The following is a 20,177-nucleotide window of genomic DNA, read 5'->3' on the forward strand; positions in this document are numbered from 1 at the left end:
TCCTAGGGTTCTAAAAGAGGTGGCTACAGTGATAATGGATGCAGTGGTTGTGATCTTCCAAAATTCCCTAGATTCTGGAACCGTCCCAGTGGATTGGAAAGTAACAATGCAACACTGCGATTCGAAAAAGGAGGGAGAGAGAAAACAGGGGACTACAGGCCAATTAGCCTGTAATCATTCATCAGTCATTGGGAAAATGCTAAAATTCATTATTAATGAAGTGGTTTCAGGGTACTGAGAAAATCATAATCTGATTATGCAAGATCACCATGGTTTTATGAAAGGGAAATCATGTTTGACAAAGCTTTTTGAGGGTGTAACTAGCAAGAGGTAGATAAAGTGGAGCAGTGGACGTAGTATATTTGGATTTAAAAAGGCATTTGATAGGGCGCCATATGAAAGGTTGTTGCACAAGATAAAGGCTCCTGGAGTTGCAGAATATATATGAGCATGGATTGAGGATTGGTTAAAGGACAGAAAATAGAGTATGAATAAATGGGACATTTTTGGTTGACAAGCTGTTAAGTGGGTGCTGCAAGAATCAGTGCTAGGGCCTCAGCTATTTATAATCTATGTTAATGACTTAGATGAAGGGACCAAGAGTAATATATCTAGGTTTTCTGACAATACAATGCTAGGAGGGAAAGTAAGGTGTAAGGAGGACGCAAAGATTTGCAAAGGGATAGAGATTGGTTAAGTGAGTGGGGAAGATGGTGGCAGATGAGGTATAATGTGGGGAAATGTGATGTTATTCACTTTAGCAGGAAGAATAGAAAACAGAATATTTTTAAATGGTGAGAAACTATTATATGTTGGGGGTCAGAGGGATTTGGGTGTCTTTATACATGAAACACATGAAGTTAACATGCAGGAACAGCAAGCAATTAGGAAGACAAATGGTATATTGGCCTTTATTGCAAGGAGGTTGGAGTACAAGAGTAAGGAAGTCTTGCTGCAATTGTACAGGGCTTTGGTGAGACCACACCTGGAGTAGTGTGTACAGTTTTTATCTTCATACCTAAGGAAGTATATACTTGCCTTAGCAGGGGGTGCAACAAAGGTTCACCAGGTTGATATTTGGAACGAGAGGGTAATTCTTTGAAGAGAGATTGACTAGAATGGGCCTATCCTCTCTGGAACTTAGAAGAATGAAAGATTCTGATAGGGCTTGACAGGAAGACGCTGAGAGGCTGTTTCCCCCGGCTGGAGAGTCTAAAACTAGATGGCATAGTGTAAGGATAAGGGGTCAGCCATTTTGGACTGAGGGAGAAATTCCTTCACTCAGAGGGTTATGAATTCTCTATCACAGAGGCCATGGACGCTCAGTCGTTGAGTACATTCAAGGCTAAGGTCGATACATTTTTGGACTTGAAGGGACTCAAGGGATATGGAGATTGGGCAGAAACGTGGAGTTGAGATTGATGATCAGCCATGATCTTACTGAATGGTGGAACAAGTTCAATGAGTCATATGACCTACACCTGCTCTGATTTCTTATCTTCTTTTGTTGTTATGTTATTAAATGAGAGAATTGTGTTAGAATGTAAACTGGATGCTTACAACAATCAATCTCATCAAGAACATTTATAGTGTCCTTTAGGATTTAGAATCAATCCCCATTAATTAACTAAAAGTAATTTCTCTTATGTACAGCCAAGAAAGCATTATGGGAAAAACCAGGTTTTCATCTTCATAAACAATAATTACTTGCAAGATTCTGGCAAGAGACACAGTTATCTTTCCACATTAATTTTCTCTAATTAATGTATTTCAAAGGAAAATAAACTTGGGTTTTAAATTATCAAATTATATTTATGCAGGACTATACTTCCTTATTTTCATTACAAATAGCGTCCAATCCTCCTCTAGCCAGCATCTGAAAATGACAAATTAAGGAAATAACCTAACAAAAGCATAAATGATTTTCTCCAAGAATCACAGAAGAAATGTTACTGCTTTACTGGCATTATGCAAAATAATAAAGAGAATGCTTTCACTCAGAGAAGTTGCAACACTATAATAGGTGCTAAGCTAGAAAGTGGTTGATACCAAAATATCCAATTTGGAAGGCTGAGTGTGTGTGCAACTTCCGTGCTAGAAATGCTCCAGCTGCCATATGATAAAAGAAGAAAAGGAAGTGTCAAGGGCCTGTACTTGAAACAGGCATTGGACCCTTTCCATATGCTTATAAGGGGTCTAATGCCTGTTTAAGGCTCCTTTTGTAAAATTAGTCTACCTCAAATGCAGCCAATACTGGACCAGCTGATTCAGGAAAACATGTAGGCTAGCCAATAGTCTTTAAAGTTTGTTGAAAAATACTGAATTTGGAGCCAGGAGGAACAGGGGTGTTCCTTCCACCTCCACTGCAGTGCTGAAGAACGTTGCCGGCTACAGCTCGGCCCATCATAATCGCCTCCCTCTCTTATCACCCCACTCCCTCCAGATTGCCTCATCCTTCCCTCTGCTGTTGATCACTCCCCCCAGACCTATCTGAGGGTCACTGCTGTACCGACTCAAGATCCATTGCCGATTTGCTGGTGGGCTGCCTGGAGATGCCCCGTAAGTGTCCGCAGCTTGCTGGTCTCATCTAAATAACTAAGTCCCAATATTGGGGATGCCTTGGGCCTACCTGTTCCAGTGCAGGAATTGTTCCCTGCACTCACCTTGCATCAACCAGCTAGCGCAAACCAATTTATGGAACGTAGGATCCTAGGATGCTGAATTATTATTAGATGACACCTGTAATTCCCAGGAGCCTTTCTGCAACAATTTGTATATTGTGCACAAATTTCAGTATCAACTGCTATCTCAGTTTAATATTCTTACATAATTATCTAACAAATTGCTTATTTGTGACGGTACTAGTTTCCACCATTAATTTTTATCTACATCTTCACTTGATGCAAGAGATTCTGTAAATATGACAAGTGAGTAGCTTAACCTTTTAATGTCCTCTCTCTCAGCAGTGCAGAATTTGCACACGGCTCCATCTAGCAGCTGGCAGATAGTGTGAAGAATTTATTTCTGACACTAGAAGTGACCTTGTGACCAGCACCCCAAAGACTCAAATCTGTGATCATGCATTTCAGAAGAAAGTGTACTATCCTCTGTATTACAAAACCGTCATACATACCCTTTATCACCACAAACACACTTCATGCAAAGACAGCTCCCTTTAACTTACAGAATCAGTTAATTTTGCCCTGACACTAACAACAGATATGAGTGAGGTTCTGCATGGGCACTTCGTTTGTAGCACCTTGTGGCTCAGTAGCACCACTATTTACCAAGCTGGCTGAGTCCTGAAGGACATATCTGCAAGACTTAGCCTGCAGCAGGGGGTGAGGGAGCCAACACAAGGGGAAAACCCTCTTTTTAAAAAATTGTTTCAATGGATGTGGGCATCACTGGCAAGACCAGCCCTAATTGTCCTTGAGAATGTGGTGGTGAGCTGCCTTCTTGAACCGCTGCAATCTATCTGGTGTGGGTACACCCACAGTGCTGATAGGGAGGGAGTTCCAGGATTTTGATCCAGCAACAGTGAAGGAACGATGATATATTTCCAAGTCAGGATGGTGGGTGGCTTGCAGATGGTGATGTTCCCACGTGCCTGCTGCCCTTGTCCTTCTAGGTGGAAGAGGCCATGGATTTGGAAGATGCTGTCGAAGGAGGCATGGTGAGTTGCTGCAGTGCGTCTTGCATATGGTACACACTGCTGCCACTATGCGTCGGTGGTGGAGGGAGTGAATGTTTAAGGTTGAGGATGGGTGCCGATAAAGTGGACAGCTTTGTCCTGGATGGTGTTGAGCTTGCTAAGTGTTGTTGGAGCCGCACTCATCCAGGCAAGTGGAGAGTATTCCATCACACTCCTGACTTGTGCCTTGTAGATGGTGGACAGGCTTTGGGCAGTCAGGAGGTGGGTTACTTGCTGCAGAATCCCAGCCTCTGACCTGCTCTTACAAGCACAGTATTTCTGTGCCTCTTCCAGTTTAGTTTCTGGTCAATGATAACCCGTAGGATGTTGATAGTGGGGGATCCAGCAACAGTAATGTTGTTGAATGTCATGGGGAGATGGTTAGATTCTCTCTTGTTGGAGATGGTCCTTGCCTGGCACTTGTTTGGCAAAAATGTTACTTGGCACATATCAGCCCAAGCCTGAATCTTGTTCAGGTCTTGCAGCTTATGGCCACGATCTGCTTCAGTATCTGAGGAGTTGTGAATGGCACTGAAAATTGTACAATCATCTGTAAACATCCCCATTTCTGACCTTATGATGGAGGGAAGGTCATTGATGAAGCAGCTGAAGATAGTTGGCCCTAGGATACTACCCTGAGGAAATCCTGCAGCAGTGTCCTGGGGATGAGATGATTGGCCTCCAACAACCACAACCATCTTCCTTTGTGCTAAGTATGATTCCACCCAGTGGAGAGTTTTCAACCTGATGCTCATTGACTTCAATTGGCTAGGGCTCCTTGATGCCACACTTGGTCAAATACAGCCTTGATATCAAGAGCAATCTCTCTCATCTCACCTCTTGAGTTCAGCTCTTTGGACCAAGGCTGAAATTAGGTCTGGAGTTGAGTGGTGCTGGCAGAACCCAAACTGAGCATTGGTGAGCAGCTTATTGGTGAGTAAGTGCTGCTTGATAGCACTGTCAATAACACCTTCCATTACTTTGCTGATGATGAGAGTAGACTGATGAGGCTGTAAATGGCCAGGTTGGATTTGTCCTGCTTTTTGAGGACAGGACATATCTGGGCAATTTTCCACATTGTCAGGTGGATAGTAGCGGTGTCGCTGTACTGGAACAGCTTGACTAGGGCTATGGTTAGTTCTGGCGCATGAGGTCAGAAGTGGGGATGTTTGCTGATGATTGCATAGTATTCAGTTCCATTCACACCTCCTCAGATACTGAAGCAGTCCGTGCCTGCATGCAGCAAGACTTGGATGACATTCAGACTTGGCTTGATAAGTGGCAAGTAACAGTCACAGCACACAAGTGCCAGGCAATGACAATCTTCAACAACAGAGAATCTAACCCTCCCCTCTTGACATTCAATGGCATTACCATTGCTGAATCCCCCACCATCAACATCCTGGGGATGACCACTGCCCATAAACATAACTGGACCGGCCATACAAGTGCTGTAGCTGCAAGAGAAGGTCAGAGGCTGGGAATTCTGTAGCGAGTAACTCACCTCCTGACTCTCCAAAGCCTTTCCACCATCTACAAGTCAGGAGTGTGATGAAATACTCCCCACTATGCTGGATGAGTGCAGCTCTAACAACATTCAAGAAGCTCAACGCTGTCCAGGATAAAGCAGCCTACTTGATTAGCACCCCATCCACCACTTTAAACATTCACTCCCTCCACCACTGGCACACCGTGGCTGCAGTGTGTACCATATACAAGATGCACTAGATCACCTCACCAAGGCTCCTTAAACAGCATCTCCCAAATCTGCAACCTCTACCACCTTGAAGATCGAGGGCAGCAGGCGCATTGGAACACCACGGCCTTCAGGTTCCCCTCCAAGTCACACACCATCCTGACTTGGAAGTATATCATCGTTCCTTCACTATCGCTGGGTCAAAATTCTGGAAGTCTCTTCCAAACAGCATTGTGGGTGTACCTACACCATATGGACTGCAACAGTTCAAGAAGGCGGCTCACCGCCACCTTCTCAATGGCAGTGAGAGATGAGCAATAAATGCTGACCTTGCCAGTGATGCCCACATTCCATGAATGAATAAAAAATAAACCTTGGGTAATGAATAATACAACAAATTCTACCGAGGCAGTTGAACTTAGGTATTAGGCAGGGGTAGAGTTGGATAGTTAAGCTTCTGATTTTATAAACTGCTTCAGCTACCCAGAATGCTTCTGCTGTTAATATGCTCTATTTTGTATAATGGTTCTATCTATTCACAACCATCTTAATTCTTTCTTTTCTTCATTATTCTGGAGTTTCACTACCACAGCTACCCTCTCCCTTTCATCTATTTGGAGCAGGATAGCCAATCAACTTTTTTTATTTTATGTAATATGTTAAGTCGTAATTATCCTTTCAGTTACATCAATATTCAGATGGTCTAAAGTGATTAATTTATTAATTTGACTAACTTTTATCTGAAGACTTAAATAATTTTAAATAAGAAAAGAGTAACTAAAGCTGGTGTTGGTCCTCTAGAGAGTGAGTCTGGGGAATTAATAATGGAAAACAAGGAAATGGTGGAGGCATTGAACAGGCATTTTTGTCTGTTTTCATAGTAGAAACCTTAGAAAACTTCCCAAAGATACTTGAAAATCAAGAGGTGAAAGGGAGGGAGGAACTTAAAACAATCACCATCACCTGGGAAAAGGTGCTGGGAAAACTATTAGAATGACAAGTCCCCAGGACCAGATGGCTTTTATCCTAGGGTCTTAAAAGAAGTGGCTGCACAGACAGTAGAGGCTTTGCTTATAATCTTCCAAAATTCCTTAGATTCTGGAAGGGTTCCAGCAGATTGGAAAATAGCAAATGTAACAGCTTTATTTAAGAAAGGAGAGACACAGAAATCAGGAAACTAGGCCAGTTAGCCTAAGATCTGTCATAGGGAAATTGCTAGAATCCATTATTAAGGAGGTTGTAGCAGGATACTTAGAAAATCATAATGGGATCAGACAGAATCAATGTGGTTTTGTGAAAGGGAAATCGTGTTTAACTAATTTATTAGAGTTCTTCAAGGAAGTAACAAGCAAGGTGGATAAAGGGGAACCTGTAGATGAGGTGTACTTGGATTTCCAAAAGGCATTTAATAAGGTGCCACATCACATGTTACTAAACAAGATAAGAGCACATGGTGTAAGGGGTAACATATTAGCATGGATAAAGGACTGGTTAGCTAACAGGAAGCAGAGAGTAGGGATAAATGGGTCTTTTTCAGGTTGGCAAGCTGTAACTAGTGGAATGCCACAGGGATCATTCCTGGGGCCTCAACTATTTACACTCTATATCAATGACTTGAACGAAGCGACCGAATGTATGGTAGCTAAATTTGCTGATGACACCAAGATAGGAAGGAAAGTAAGTTGTCAAAAGGAGGTAAAGAGTCTACAAAGGGATAAAGATAGGTTAAGTGAGTGGGCAAAAATTTGGCAAATGGAGTATAATGTGGGAAAATGTGAACTTATCCACTTTGGCAGGAAGAATAAAAAGTATACTATTTAATTGAAGAGAAATTGCAGAACTCGGTGGTACAGAGGGATCTGGGTGTCCTGGTACATGAATCACAAAAAGTTAGTATGCAGGTACAACAAGTGATTAGGAAGACAAATTTTATGTTGGCATTTATCGCAAGCGCAATCGAGTATAAAGTTAGGGAAGTTTAACTGCAGCTGTACAGGACCTTGGTGAGACCACATCTGGAGTACTGTGTACAGTTTTGGTCTCTTTATTTGAAAAAGGATATAATTGCTTTAGAAGCAGTTCAGAGAAGGTTCACTCGACTCATTCCAGGGATGAAGGGCTTATCTTATGAAGAAAGGTTGAACAGTTTGGGCCTATGCCCATTGGAGTTTAGAAGAATGAGAGGTGATCTTATTAAAACATACAAGATCCTGAGGGGACTTGATAGAGTGGATACTGAGAGGATGCTTCCTCTTGTGGGGGAGACTAGAACTAGGGGACAAAGTTTAAGAAGAAGATGTCTCCCTTTTAAGACAGAGATGAGAAGAAATTTTTTTCTCTCAAAGGGTCGTTAATCTGTAGAATTCTCTTCTCCAGAAAGCCTTGGGGGCATTCACCTCCTTTTGAAAGCACATCTGTTCATACATTACAGGAATGCTATATTTATCCAGCATTTCCTATCCATTATACTTCTCCTAGCTGTCACAGTTTAAGAATCGAATTTGTGTCACACTTCAAAAAAGGATGAAAAAAAAACAAAGACAGCCATTTCACATAGGAACCAGAATGTAAGGACTCTCTTAGCAAACCATAATAGCCCCAGAAAGTAATGAAACTTTAAACTGACCCAGTATTTACATAGATGTAATTAGGCTATGTGTCCTTAACGAGTCATGGCTTCTCATCAGCAGGTCATTGAATTTATTCAGGGCTGAGTTAGATAGATTTTTGATAGACAAGGGAGTCAAGGGTTATGGGGGCAGACAGGAAAGTTGAGTTGAGACCACAACAGCCATGATCTTCTCGAATGGTGGGGCAGGCCCAATGGGCCGAATGGCCTAGTCCTGCTCTTAAGTCCTATGTTCCTATGTATATAGATTATATGCAGTAATGGTCAACATGAAAGAGTAAGCCATTTACTATTTGAACAAAGATATCTTTATTGCTAATTTGCCAAGTTGTATTTTTAATAAGACGATCAAATCCTGAGCCTGCTTAATTTATCAGTTAAGGTTTTCTTTTGCAGTAATTCATTAAAAAATAATTTTATTGACTAGCTCTCTTGCTAACAATGTAAGTGGTGTATTTGGGATCACATTGTCAAGCATATAAACTATCCTGCTGAGAATTTCGTATACCAATACAATAGCATTTTATGTAAAAAACTATAATGTATTAAGTGATTGAAAGTGTTGTTGGAAAATGATCAGGAAACACCTTTCAGTGAAACCTATGGTTTATAAAGCACTAGTTAGACCAAAGCTAGATCATTCACCTCCTTTTGAAAGCACATCTGTTCATACATTATAGAAATGCTATATTTAGCCAGAATTTCCTATCCCCTTTACTTCTCCTCTTCTGACCGTCACAGTTCAAGAATCAAATTTGTATCACACTTCAAAAAAGGATGAAAAAAAAGGCAGCCATTTCACATAGGAACTAGAATGTAAGGACTCTCTTAGCAAACCATAATAGCCCCGGAAAGTAATGAAACTTTAAACTGACTCAGTATTTACATAGATGTAATTAGGCTGTGTCCTTCAGGAGTCACGGCTTCTCATCATCAGCAGAATAATGCCTCCTGCATTATGAAGTTTAACATGGTCTTTATAAAAAACATGTGATCTGGCTGGCAGTGAGCAATGCCAACAGAGATCTGCTAATATATATGTGTATGTTTTAAGTTACACTTCCAATGTCACAAAAGCAAATTTGTCTTTTTTTAAAGTTTTAAAAAGAAAGAAAGCCAACAATTTCTTAGTGGTTTGTTCTGACCTTGGATGGAACCAGGGATTTATAAGCAGCTGAAATCTACAAAGAAATTATCCTCTAATTGACCCTCGAATGTCATTGGACTCTTGATTGATCTCAGAATACCCATTATACCCTTTAGTTACCTTGGAAGCAGAGTGATAGGTTACACATTATACTTTTGTAATGCTCACATCCTTCTAAACCAGCATGTCCTCTAATCTACCATGAGCAATATGATGTGAAGTCAAGTTGTATTGATAAAATATTTTGAATCCTATCAAATGTAAATTGTTATGACCAAGGCGGGAGAAGTGCACTGTTTATTCTTGTTCCACTTCTCCACAGGTCGCAAAATATATTAACATTTTTGCCAACTTACTGATACAGTCAATCATAGACTCTTTTATTATCCCAGAATAAAACACACCAACCAAATTTCTTTAATAAACAACAAAAATCAGTTTATTATAAAACAAGTCTTAACCTGTAATGAAGTAAAGCATAAACACACAGATTGAAATATTAAAGTTCCCTTTTTACCTTAGCCCCTCACACTTACACACACACACATACACTGGTTAACTGGAAAAATAAAGAGATTTTTGTTTTTAGAGCTCTATTACAGACAAAAACCACTTGGGCTGAATACTTGCTCATTCTTGAGGAAACAGCAGATGAGATATGTTGTGCTCCAAAGCTGGCATACAATCTGGCCTCTGAGTACATGTAGACGGATCACTGGGATCTTTTAGAACAGTTCTTTTCAGGTGGTCATAGAGAGATACAGCACTGAAACAGGCCCTTTGGCCCACCTAGTCTGTGCCAACCATCAACCACCCATTTATACTAATCCTACATTAACCCCATATTCCCTACCATTCTCCCACCACCTACCTACACTAGGGACAATTTACAATGGCCAATTTACCTATCAACCTGAAAGTCTTTGGCGGTGGGAGGAAACCGGAGCACCCGGCGGAAACCCACGTGGTCACAGGGAGAACTTGCAAACTCTGCACAGGCAGTACCCAGAACCGAACCCAGGTCGCTGGAGCTGAGAGGCTGCGGTGCTAATCACTGCACCACTGTGCTGCCCCTGGTGTTGAGAATTAATTTAGCAGGCTTTTCTTCAAAGGCAGGAGACAAGATGAGTTGACACAGTGGACTTCTCTGGGTCTTTTAGAGAGGTGCTGGAAAGCTGAGCTGGGTTGTGGTCTTCTCTCCTTCCTTGGGAATTCTCTTCTCTCTTTGGAAGTTCTCTCCCTTTTTATACAGTTCAACCCCAACTAAAAATAATTCAAAAGCAAAACCAACAACAGGAGGTCAACCTTTTGATCTCCATCAATCTTGACCCGTCACTTCTTTGTAAACAACTTCTCCAGATGTCCAACGTTCTCTGTTGTTTATTGAGCTGGAAGTCAGGTGGTTTCCCAGAAAGCCTTGTTGTTATTGCTGGAAGTCAGGTGGTTTCCCGGAAAGGCTTGTTTTCATCACAAGCCCTCCCATTTTAAAAACATTTCCAGGGACTGTTATTCAAAGTCAAGTGACCTTTACGTGTCCCCCTTTGAAAACCCGAAAGTTTAACATTTCTTTAATCTTTCAAAAATGAATCCTCAAAAAATATATAAAACAAACACAGAAGCATTTTTGTAACAAAATATATTAATTATGTGCAATTATTTAATCAAATTCATCTAATTTTACATGTAATTTTTGTGGTAGTCTATTTATTATAACCCTTATGGAGTTCATAATCCCTCATTGACTTTGAATAACAGAGCGAACCAAGGTGTTTTAAACAAACTAATATAAATAATTGTACTCCAGTCCAAGAATTGAACACTTTCTTAGAAAGTAAGTTTAAATACACAGGGTTAGACATTCCTCCCTGTTCCTGCCCATTTTTGTCCCTGCTACTCCTAGAATATTTTCTGTACCTGACAGTGGGTGGTAAATATGCCCATCCATGTTTGCTGGCATATTCGAATGGCATGTTAATGAAGAAAATATATCATCCAATCCTCATTAAAGTCTAAGCAACACTGGGCATTAGGAATACCTTTGCATTCCAGCAATGGGATTGACATTTGGGAAGTGTTGATCCCATGCACAATGACATTAGAAGTTTTGCTCATAGAAAAGTGAAGGCTAATAAGTGTGGCAGTGATTTACCAGACAGTAATTAATCAAGAGATGGATAGGTGCAGCTCCAACAGCATTCAAGAAGCTCAACACCATCCAGGACAAAGCAGCCCGCTTGATTGACACCCCATCTACAAACATTCACTCCCTTCACCACCGACGCACAGTGGCAGCAGTGTGTACCATCTACAAGATGCACTGCAGCAAGGCACCAAGGGCCCTTAGACAGCACCTTCCAAACCTGCGACTTCTACCACATAGAAGGACAAGGGCAGCAATTGCATGGGAACACCACCTCCTGCAAGTCCCCCTCCAAGCCATACACCATCCTGACTTGGAACTATATCGCCATTCCTTCACTGTCGCTGGGACAAAATCCTGGAACTTCCTTCCGAACAGCTCTGTGGGTATACCAACCCCACATTGACAGCAGGAGTTCAAGAAGGCAGCTCACTTTCACCTTCCCAAGTGCAATTAGGGATGGGCAATAAATGCTGGCCTTGTCAGTGACATCCATATCCCACGAACAAATAAAAAAAAAGATTCTTGCTCAAGTGGCTTATGAATGCAATTAAATTCCAAGAATTTTTCCCTCTTTAATTTGGGAGATTTTTTTGTGCTGTTGCAGATGAGACATGTTTGTACACTTTCCCATTTCAAACATCAGGATCCCCTCAGACACCCAAATCAGGTATTGTGCAACCAACAGTAGTTTACAGCATTCTCAGCTCTACCCTGAAAATGTATTTCAACACCAACCACAGAAGCGAACCTCCGACCTCATAAATATTTCCAGTTGCTATGCCAGCCACCCTCCTGAGATTGTCAGTTAATATCAATAATATTAATATTGGTTTGTGATGTGGGCTAACATTATTAATTGGGCTAAGGCTATTAGAACCTCAAAAATGAATTAGGGCCTTAAATAGCTGACACAAATTTATTCTTTACATGTTGATTAACTGTCACTATAACAACTAAATGCAGCAAAAATACTAGAATGTAAGGGGAAGGGTGATTCTGATGTAGGAACAGATGGTATATGCCATTGCATGGTAAGTACTGTTGTGAGGGTTTTCAGCATTTGATAATTAAGGTATAAATTCTGGGTATATTGTATAATGTTGAGTAAGACGATTTTACAGTTTTACACCATGTGAATTTGCTCTGAAAAGAGTAATTGTTTCATTGAAATAAGAATTCTTAAGAACTGGCCTCGACGTTTCAAGCTCACTCTGCCCATTGTCTAGAGGAATAACTGAAACAGGTGGAAACATTAGGTTTATATGTGGTGAAGAATGGGAATGTGGACGGGATCTTACTGCTAATAGGTCATTACATGTTCTAGCTATTGGTTAGCTAATTGTGTTCTTTGATAGGTCCTACATGCTATTGTTCTTGCTGCTGATTGGTCAGCTATTGTGTCTCATGGTAAGTCCAATCATACTATTGTTCTAAAAACAAGAAATGCTGGAACCACTCAGCAGGTCTGGCAGCATCTGTGGAAAGAGAAGTAGAGTTAACGTTTCGGGTCAGTGACCCTTCATCATACTATTGTTCTAGTTGGGTATGTTGCACCGTCCACCAAGACTGGCCGGCTCATCAGTGATTTCTGGCTACCCCTACTCAAGAAATACATCACCACCTGCTCTCAGCTAACATACCGTAAAATCGTCTTCCTCAACGTTACAAGTCTCACGGTGAAAACCTTCAAATATATTGTATAGGGTTCGCAAATTTTTTTTTTTAAATTGCTGCTTTGAATGCAGACATCACTGTCAAGACCGGTACTTATTGCCTATCCCTTAGTTGGCTTTGAGAAGGTGGCGGTGATCCTTCTGGAACTACTGCAGTCCATATGGTGAAGATGCGTCCACAATTATATTAGGTAGGGAGTGCCACGACTTCGACCCAGCAACAGTGATATTAAAGTTTCGGTTATATTATAATTGACATGTCCCACTTGACATGTTGTAGATGTTCTAATTTACAAGGATCATTGCAAGATCGAGTTAACGCAGATTCATTAGAATTTTAAAGTCAAATTCAATCCATAATATTTATTCTGGAGCGCAATCAAGGGGCGTGGTATAATTACTATAACTGAGGCCGTAGTTTATTTTAATGTTGCGTGTCTTAAACTACAGTTGAAGGTTTTCGGCTATATCTCCCATTGGGAAGCTTCAGAAGGGATGTCCACACAAATAGACGGCAGCAAAATACAGCAGCAGACAAACGTTTACACTTTTTTAACGGTTGAGTTTCTTCTGGAGGGGATTTCCAGCAATTAGTCATGTAAACGTGTTCATAATATTTATTCTTTTTTTGAAAAATGGAAGAGGCAGAACATTCTTGCAAATTCTAAACAACATTTACCACACAGCAACGTTTCAGACGTCCTATACCTTCACCCTTAGTTGATGTATCAGTCAGCACCGGAATTCTGCATGTTTCAATAGTTTGGTGTTCTAGTAACGCCTTTTTGAATCCGTCAGTTGATTGTAATATCTACTACTATGTCAAACAAACTGAAAACATTCGCCTAGCATATGATACCAAATTGGAGCGAACCAGAAGAATAAATAATTGCTTTATAAACATTATGTTGCTGTCCTTCCAATTACCATAATTTTAAAATTTGTCAGTTATATATATCCTTACTCAAAACCGACATCCATTTCCCGTTCACGATTTCAGTAATGGACACAGCAGCTGATAGAGTTGCCTTGCGATGAAGACCTACTCACAAGAGTATTAAAACTGTGTGTAAGCTCAGGAATCGAAACTATCCGCTACGGTGCGTTTACAGACTTCTCGTCACACAATATGCTGTTTGAAACTCGACTTTTCTTTTCCTTGATTAGCTATTTCCACGTTGGTGCTTTTTAACATTTCTGTTTGACAATTTTCTCATGAAGGACAGATGTGATATTTTTAGTTTGAAAAATGTGTTTATATACAGGCCTGATCAAACTTCTCAATTTCAAAAAACAAATTCCTATAGCATAACTATAAATCCTTCAGCCGCGAACAAGTTCTTAAATATAATCCGTACCATATAATCGGTACGATGAACAAGACATCATTTTAAACAATTAGCACTTCAATTTTTGCATAAAGCCCGTTGGAATGGAAACCCTCGGTTGATGTCTTCTACTAAGTCCTGAATGAATGTGTGTATATATATTCAGCACAATTTGTGACCATGTTATTAATAAAGTCACTGATTTGTATTGTACAAATTTGGATTTGCATTTACACTGGAGGTTTATCTAACGAAGGCATCGAGTTCTAAACATGTTTTGCCCAATTTAATTGAATTATACTTGGCAGTTCGATTGGACTTATATTGCGAGGTCCTTTGTGTGCACGACACACGGATCCAGCGTAAATCAATCAAAATAAGTGCACATCGCCTTTTGCATTCCAGATATGTGACCTAGGATAGTAGCAAGGTACAATTTAAGGAGGATTTAGTATTAATGAGAGTAAAATTATTTCTTGCTTTCTGTGGTTTTGGTTACAAGTTTCATACCTTCCTGTTCTTTTTCTGTTAGGTCACGTAGTGTTATTGATCTTGTAATCCGAATGAAAAGGCCCTGTCTATGGCACAAGGCTTTTACCGTGTTAAGGGGCTAGGAGACAACAGTATGCAATGAGCATTCATTATGACCAGTGCTCCCTGTTCTATAATCCTTAGACAATAAAAAGCCCAATTATACAGCATAACAACAGTTTGATTTCGTTTCCTGGATCATCTATGTATGTCAATCAGTTGTGTACAAAGGAGGATTATTTTAAATGGTTTTGTTGAGAGGGAAAGGGGGAAGAAATACAAAGCTGAACGTGAGCAGAAATGAAACTATTGCACGTTTTGAGATTGCTGTGGGGAAAACAATTTGACATTAACTTCCAACGAGTTAAGTGTCAAATTATATGGTAGTTTGCAATATTGCAGCATTTCATATGAAAAAAACAATTTTTTACAATACTGGACATTTAAGGCTGGTTGGTTGTGAGTGAGTTAGCCAGCAACTCGAAGTTTCTTATCTCGTCCAGACTGCCAATGGGAGACACGGCAGGGAAATAGAGCGAGATTCCACTCATTTTTTGTGACACTTCCTCAGCTAAGTGGAATCAGGAACAGACCTGGGAGCCGCACTCTCAAAAGTGGAAATCGCAAAGGGCAGTAAAAATGAACAAAAATAGTGAGTCAATGAAAACAGAATACTGCCGATGCTGGAAATCTGAAATAAAAAACAGGAAATGCAGGAAATAATCAGCAGGTCTGGCAGCATCTGTGGAGAGAGAAAGAGAGTTAATGTTTCAGATCTGTGACCTTTCATCAGAACTCCAAAAATACTGACATCCTGTTTCGTGTCCCATGGAAACGCCTTGTAACATGGAGCTCTCTCGGAAACAGGGACAACAGAGGCTACATTAACAGCAATAGTGCGGCAGTGTTTTGGGGTCCTTAACCCTTTATCAAGAAGTTGACCAGTTAACATTCCTCATGTCATAGTCATTTACGGATCCGAAGGAGGCCAATCGAGCCCATTCCGTGCTGACTTTTAGTTGTTCTTTTGCTCTTCGATAAACCGCAGGCGCCGCCAATCTCTCACGAGAGCTTTCGGTTGTTATACTGTCTTGGGGTGGGTTTGTGGAGTATTGACCACATCGCTGACCAGAAACCTTTCTGCTTAAACTGCGGCTGAGTTGCTGTCCATATATATGGTTTGGAATTAAAACACAGGGATAGCACGAAACCATAGAAGGGCTAAATATCAATGGAAGAGGAAGCAGATAAATAGGATAAATATATGAACTTGCACAGATGCCTACTGACAACAGATACACCAATCCGAAGGCATTTTCACACTCCAATACGATGAAAGATGTCAATTGGAATTAATTAATTATTCTACACAATTTCCACACCCTTTCTCCTGCTTTTAAACTACGTATATTTCTATGAAAAATAGATAAGCACCCAGCTATCCCGCGCAAGATGTGGCTGTAGCTGTTTATTATTGATAATTTACAGATCAGTTTGACTCGGTCAAAAAGCGGGCGCCTTGCTCTCAAAAAACTTGTAAGATGAGTTTTGTTTCTGGTTTCTTCGCCTCCTTCTCCACCCCCGTAATCGTTAGCAATTCCGAGCGAGAAGCCTTTTATCTAGTTACGAATTTGAAATCATTGCGGGGATGGAACAGTCGCTTTCAGGGGATACTTTAGTTACTTTAACTTCTAATACTTCCGAATATAAATGAGTTGAAATAATGCGGGAAACAGCAACGCCTGAAATGACAGTGCTCGGCTGAACAAATTTGCTCTTTAACGAAATTGCAGTCCTTGAGATCAGTATTAGAAACCTGTTAGCTGGAAAACGGCAAGGTAGTAGGGAGGGGGGGGGGGGGGGGGGGGTGGGGGGATGGTCTGAGCCTGTTGTTTTGAGCCATTCGTTGACAGAAAATCTAAAAGCACTTGCAACAGTTTTTTTTAAACGGGCGGTCACATTGCTGACGGTTTCACCATAAATACCTACAGAATGAGAATTTTTGGAAACACTCAGCAGGTATGGCAGCACCTGTAGAGAGAGAAACAGAATTACTGTTTCAGGTTTCCTCCTGTTTCATGATCTAATTGAATTTTAAACAGATTGGAGGGGCTTACCGTTCTCCTCCTGTTTCCTGGGTAAGGCGGAGGGTGGGGGTGCTGGTTGAAGGTGGTGGTGCGGTTCGGAGGGGTTAAGTTGTTAAATAACCTGTAGAAAGGGAATGGGCGGTTTGGCAGAAACGTCCCCAATGACAGGAGGCACCTGGAGCTTGGAAAGAAGCCCGAGAGGCGATGCTGACTGATCGGTACTCCTGCAGCTCTTCCCCACCCACTACTACACCTACCCTTGGCTCTCAAGGAGAAGGATTCCGCGGCTTGGAGAAAAAAGAAAACTCATTCAGCTCAAGATACCAACCGAAGGCAGCCCGCTCCTGATAAAGATCTACAGAGAGGTTAAAAAGGGAAAGGTGACATTTTCCCTGTGGCAACCCGTATTCATAAAGGTTATCAAGACTCCAAATGTACCCGGGCACCAACTCAGCTGCAATTGCAGAAGTGCCGGAAAATACAGACTTTTTTTTTTAAAGTACTGCACTAAAACTGATTAGAAACCTGATGGCATATTTTGTGGAGCAATTTAATTCATACAGTAATGTATAATAATCCCAACCAACAATACAAGTGACAATAAACTGTCTAAGACGGCAGCAGAAGGAATTTAGAAATTTGAAATAAAGACTTATTACTGACAAAACTAGCCAGTAATAAAGCTAAAATAATAGCACGGATATAATGACTATCACCAAGTGTAATATAATGATGTGATAATTATGGCATCAATAGTAATAAATAGTAAGACAAAGATCGGCTACATCCACACTGTATATTCACTTTAATATTGAAATGTTCTGTTCTATTTTTAAAAAATAATTCGATTCATTCAATAGTTGTCTAGAATTGGGAAGTGATGAGTAATTCATCTTGATGTCCTGTTTGGTTCATTGGTTTAACTGGGTCCGTAAGATTGGCCCCTTTTTTCTCTCCCTTGACTGGCAACTGCCAATTCTCATGAAATGACCTACTGGTTTTCTTTAAAAAGAATTCGCAGGTTAAAACGTTGAAATGTAAGGTCTGTAATAAAGGAACGCAACAACAATCTGTGCTGCTTCCAGCGAGCACCTTGCAATGTCTGCGTCATAACAGAACTTCTTAGAAACGTCTCAGGTATATACATAAAATCATTTGAGATTTGGATTGCGTGCGCAATCTATGAATGAAAATGAAGTCACAAAAAATCCAAACTCGTTGCGGTGTTCCGCTGCTCATTCTTGGGTTTACTAAAATACTGAGAACTGATCTATCAGAGCTGCATACAGTAATTTCCATACCCAAGAATGCTGCTCTTTATATTGGCAGCGAATGCGGGGCCAATCCAATTGTTCATAATACATTTATTATGGTATTCAGTGTTTGTAATTTCCCGCCTTTGCTCTCACCTTTTTTCTCCTTAAACATATTTGTTCTCTTCCTGTTCACTATTTTATCAGATCGTGACACTTTTTTTTTGTAAATTAGTGATGGCTCCGTCACTTTTAACCGAGAAATGCTTTTTAACAAATAAACTTAATACTTTCCATTCCCGATGCCGGAAGAGGCTGCAGGATCCTCCGATTGAAAATGGAGTTAAAAAAAAAATCCTGCAAGGTCATAGCAGAACTGAACGTTTCTCCAAAGAAAAGGGGGTATCATAGTAGAGTCACTCCCACTTGTCCCTTATTTATTTTTGGACAGTACATGGAAATAGTCATCAACAGTAGCAGAACTGCAGTACGATAATAAATCATTCATGGACCTGGATTGCTGAAGTCATTGAGTTCTGATGAAGGGTCACTGACCTGAAACGTTAGCTCTGCTTCTCTCTCCACAGATGCTGCCAGACCTGCTGAGTATTTCAAGCATTTCTTGTTTGTGGTTCAGATTTCCAGCATCTGCAGTATTTTGCTTTTATTTTAGCGTTTATTTGATCACGCTGTTCGTCCTAAATCCTTTAAGTGCACATCCTTAGTACACATTTTTCAAGCTGTCAGGTACAATCTCTTTTCCCGTTTCTAGATGAGCGACCAAGCAATTGTAATAAAAATCACTTCCCAGTATAGGAAGACTATATAGCAAGAGAGATCAATAACTAGAAGTACCTTTCTATAACTTGGAATGTTGACCTCTGTCTTTGCCTGAAGTTCCTGACTCCATGATCTGTAGGCCAAAACGAGCAATGCAAGTGTTCCGGAATTAAGACGAATGCTTGTAGTTTTTGGACAACATTGGCCATTCCAGGCAGAGAGAGATAGGAGATGGTTAGCTGGGGGTATATGTTGGAGTAGAATCCCGGGGAGGCTGGTGAGGTGGACAATAAGATCTTCAAGTTGCCTTCACTGACAGCCCTGTTTTTTCGTACTTTTATATATATTTAATTAAAAATCACCTTATATCAATTGAACGTTTTCTTTTTAAAGAAGCATATTATTCCAAGTTTCCTTTCCTCTGTATTTCCGACCTCATTAAATGTTGATATTTGCTCTGTTTATCTAGTTAGGTTCTTAATGATGTCATATTTTCAGAGACAGCACTCATCTAGCCAAATATAAAATAAGAACCCAGTTTTCTTGTCATCATTTTCAACTGGTACCATATCAGTAATTTCAAAATTATACCTGTTGCAGTGTGACTTTTTTTCCCCTTTAGATAAGCTTTCCGCTTTGGATCATCCTTGCCCTTTGAACCAGAAAATAAGTAAATGATTATTAGTTTTAAATAGCAAGTCGCGATACTACTACAGATCAGCAACATTTGATATAATGCACCACACTTACTAGCAGCTTTTATGAATTTGATGTTCAGATTGTACATTGTATTGTCTTCGTAGATATTGTGAATTAAAAAAATAATCTTAGGATAGGGATGTCACTAACAAGGTCAACATTTCTTAGAATCAACAGAATTTTATATAGCACAGAAAGAGGTAATTTGGCTCCTCATGCCTGTGCCAGCTCTGAAAGAGCTAATTAGTCCCACTGCTCTTTCCCCATAGCCCTGCAAATTGTTCCTTTTCAAATATTTATCTAATTCCCTTTTGAAAATTGCTACTGATTCTGATTCCACCAGTGTTTCAGGCAATGCATTCCAGATCATAATAACTTGCTATGTAAAAAAAAACCTCATCTCCCCTCTGGTTCCTTTTCCATCACCTTAAATTTGTGTTGTCTGGTTACTGACCCTCCTGCCAGTGGAAAGAGTTTTTTTTATATGTTCTCGATCAAAACCCTTCAAAATTTTGAA

At 40.3% G+C, this 20,177-nt stretch overlaps 1 long non-coding RNA gene across 1 annotated transcript in view; it reads right to left on the reverse strand.

The window, feature by feature from the left end:
- The window catches only part of LOC137374364 (uncharacterized), a 51,082-nt gene that overhangs the window by 5,499 nt on the left and 25,406 nt on the right, over window positions 1-20,177 (reverse strand). The window contains exons 3-5 of the long non-coding RNA XR_010975808.1: window positions 19,553-19,613; window positions 19,037-19,235; window positions 13,947-14,724 (exon numbers count right to left, since the gene is read on the reverse strand). This is a non-coding gene — a long non-coding RNA (uncharacterized lncRNA). The remainder of the gene's footprint in view (window positions 1-13,946; window positions 14,725-19,036; window positions 19,236-19,552; window positions 19,614-20,177) is intronic.

The sequence above is a fragment of the Heterodontus francisci genome, chromosome 10 (assembly GCF_036365525.1).
Source record: "Heterodontus francisci isolate sHetFra1 chromosome 10, sHetFra1.hap1, whole genome shotgun sequence".
In the NCBI taxonomy this organism is placed as follows: domain Eukaryota; kingdom Metazoa; phylum Chordata; class Chondrichthyes; order Heterodontiformes; family Heterodontidae; genus Heterodontus; species Heterodontus francisci.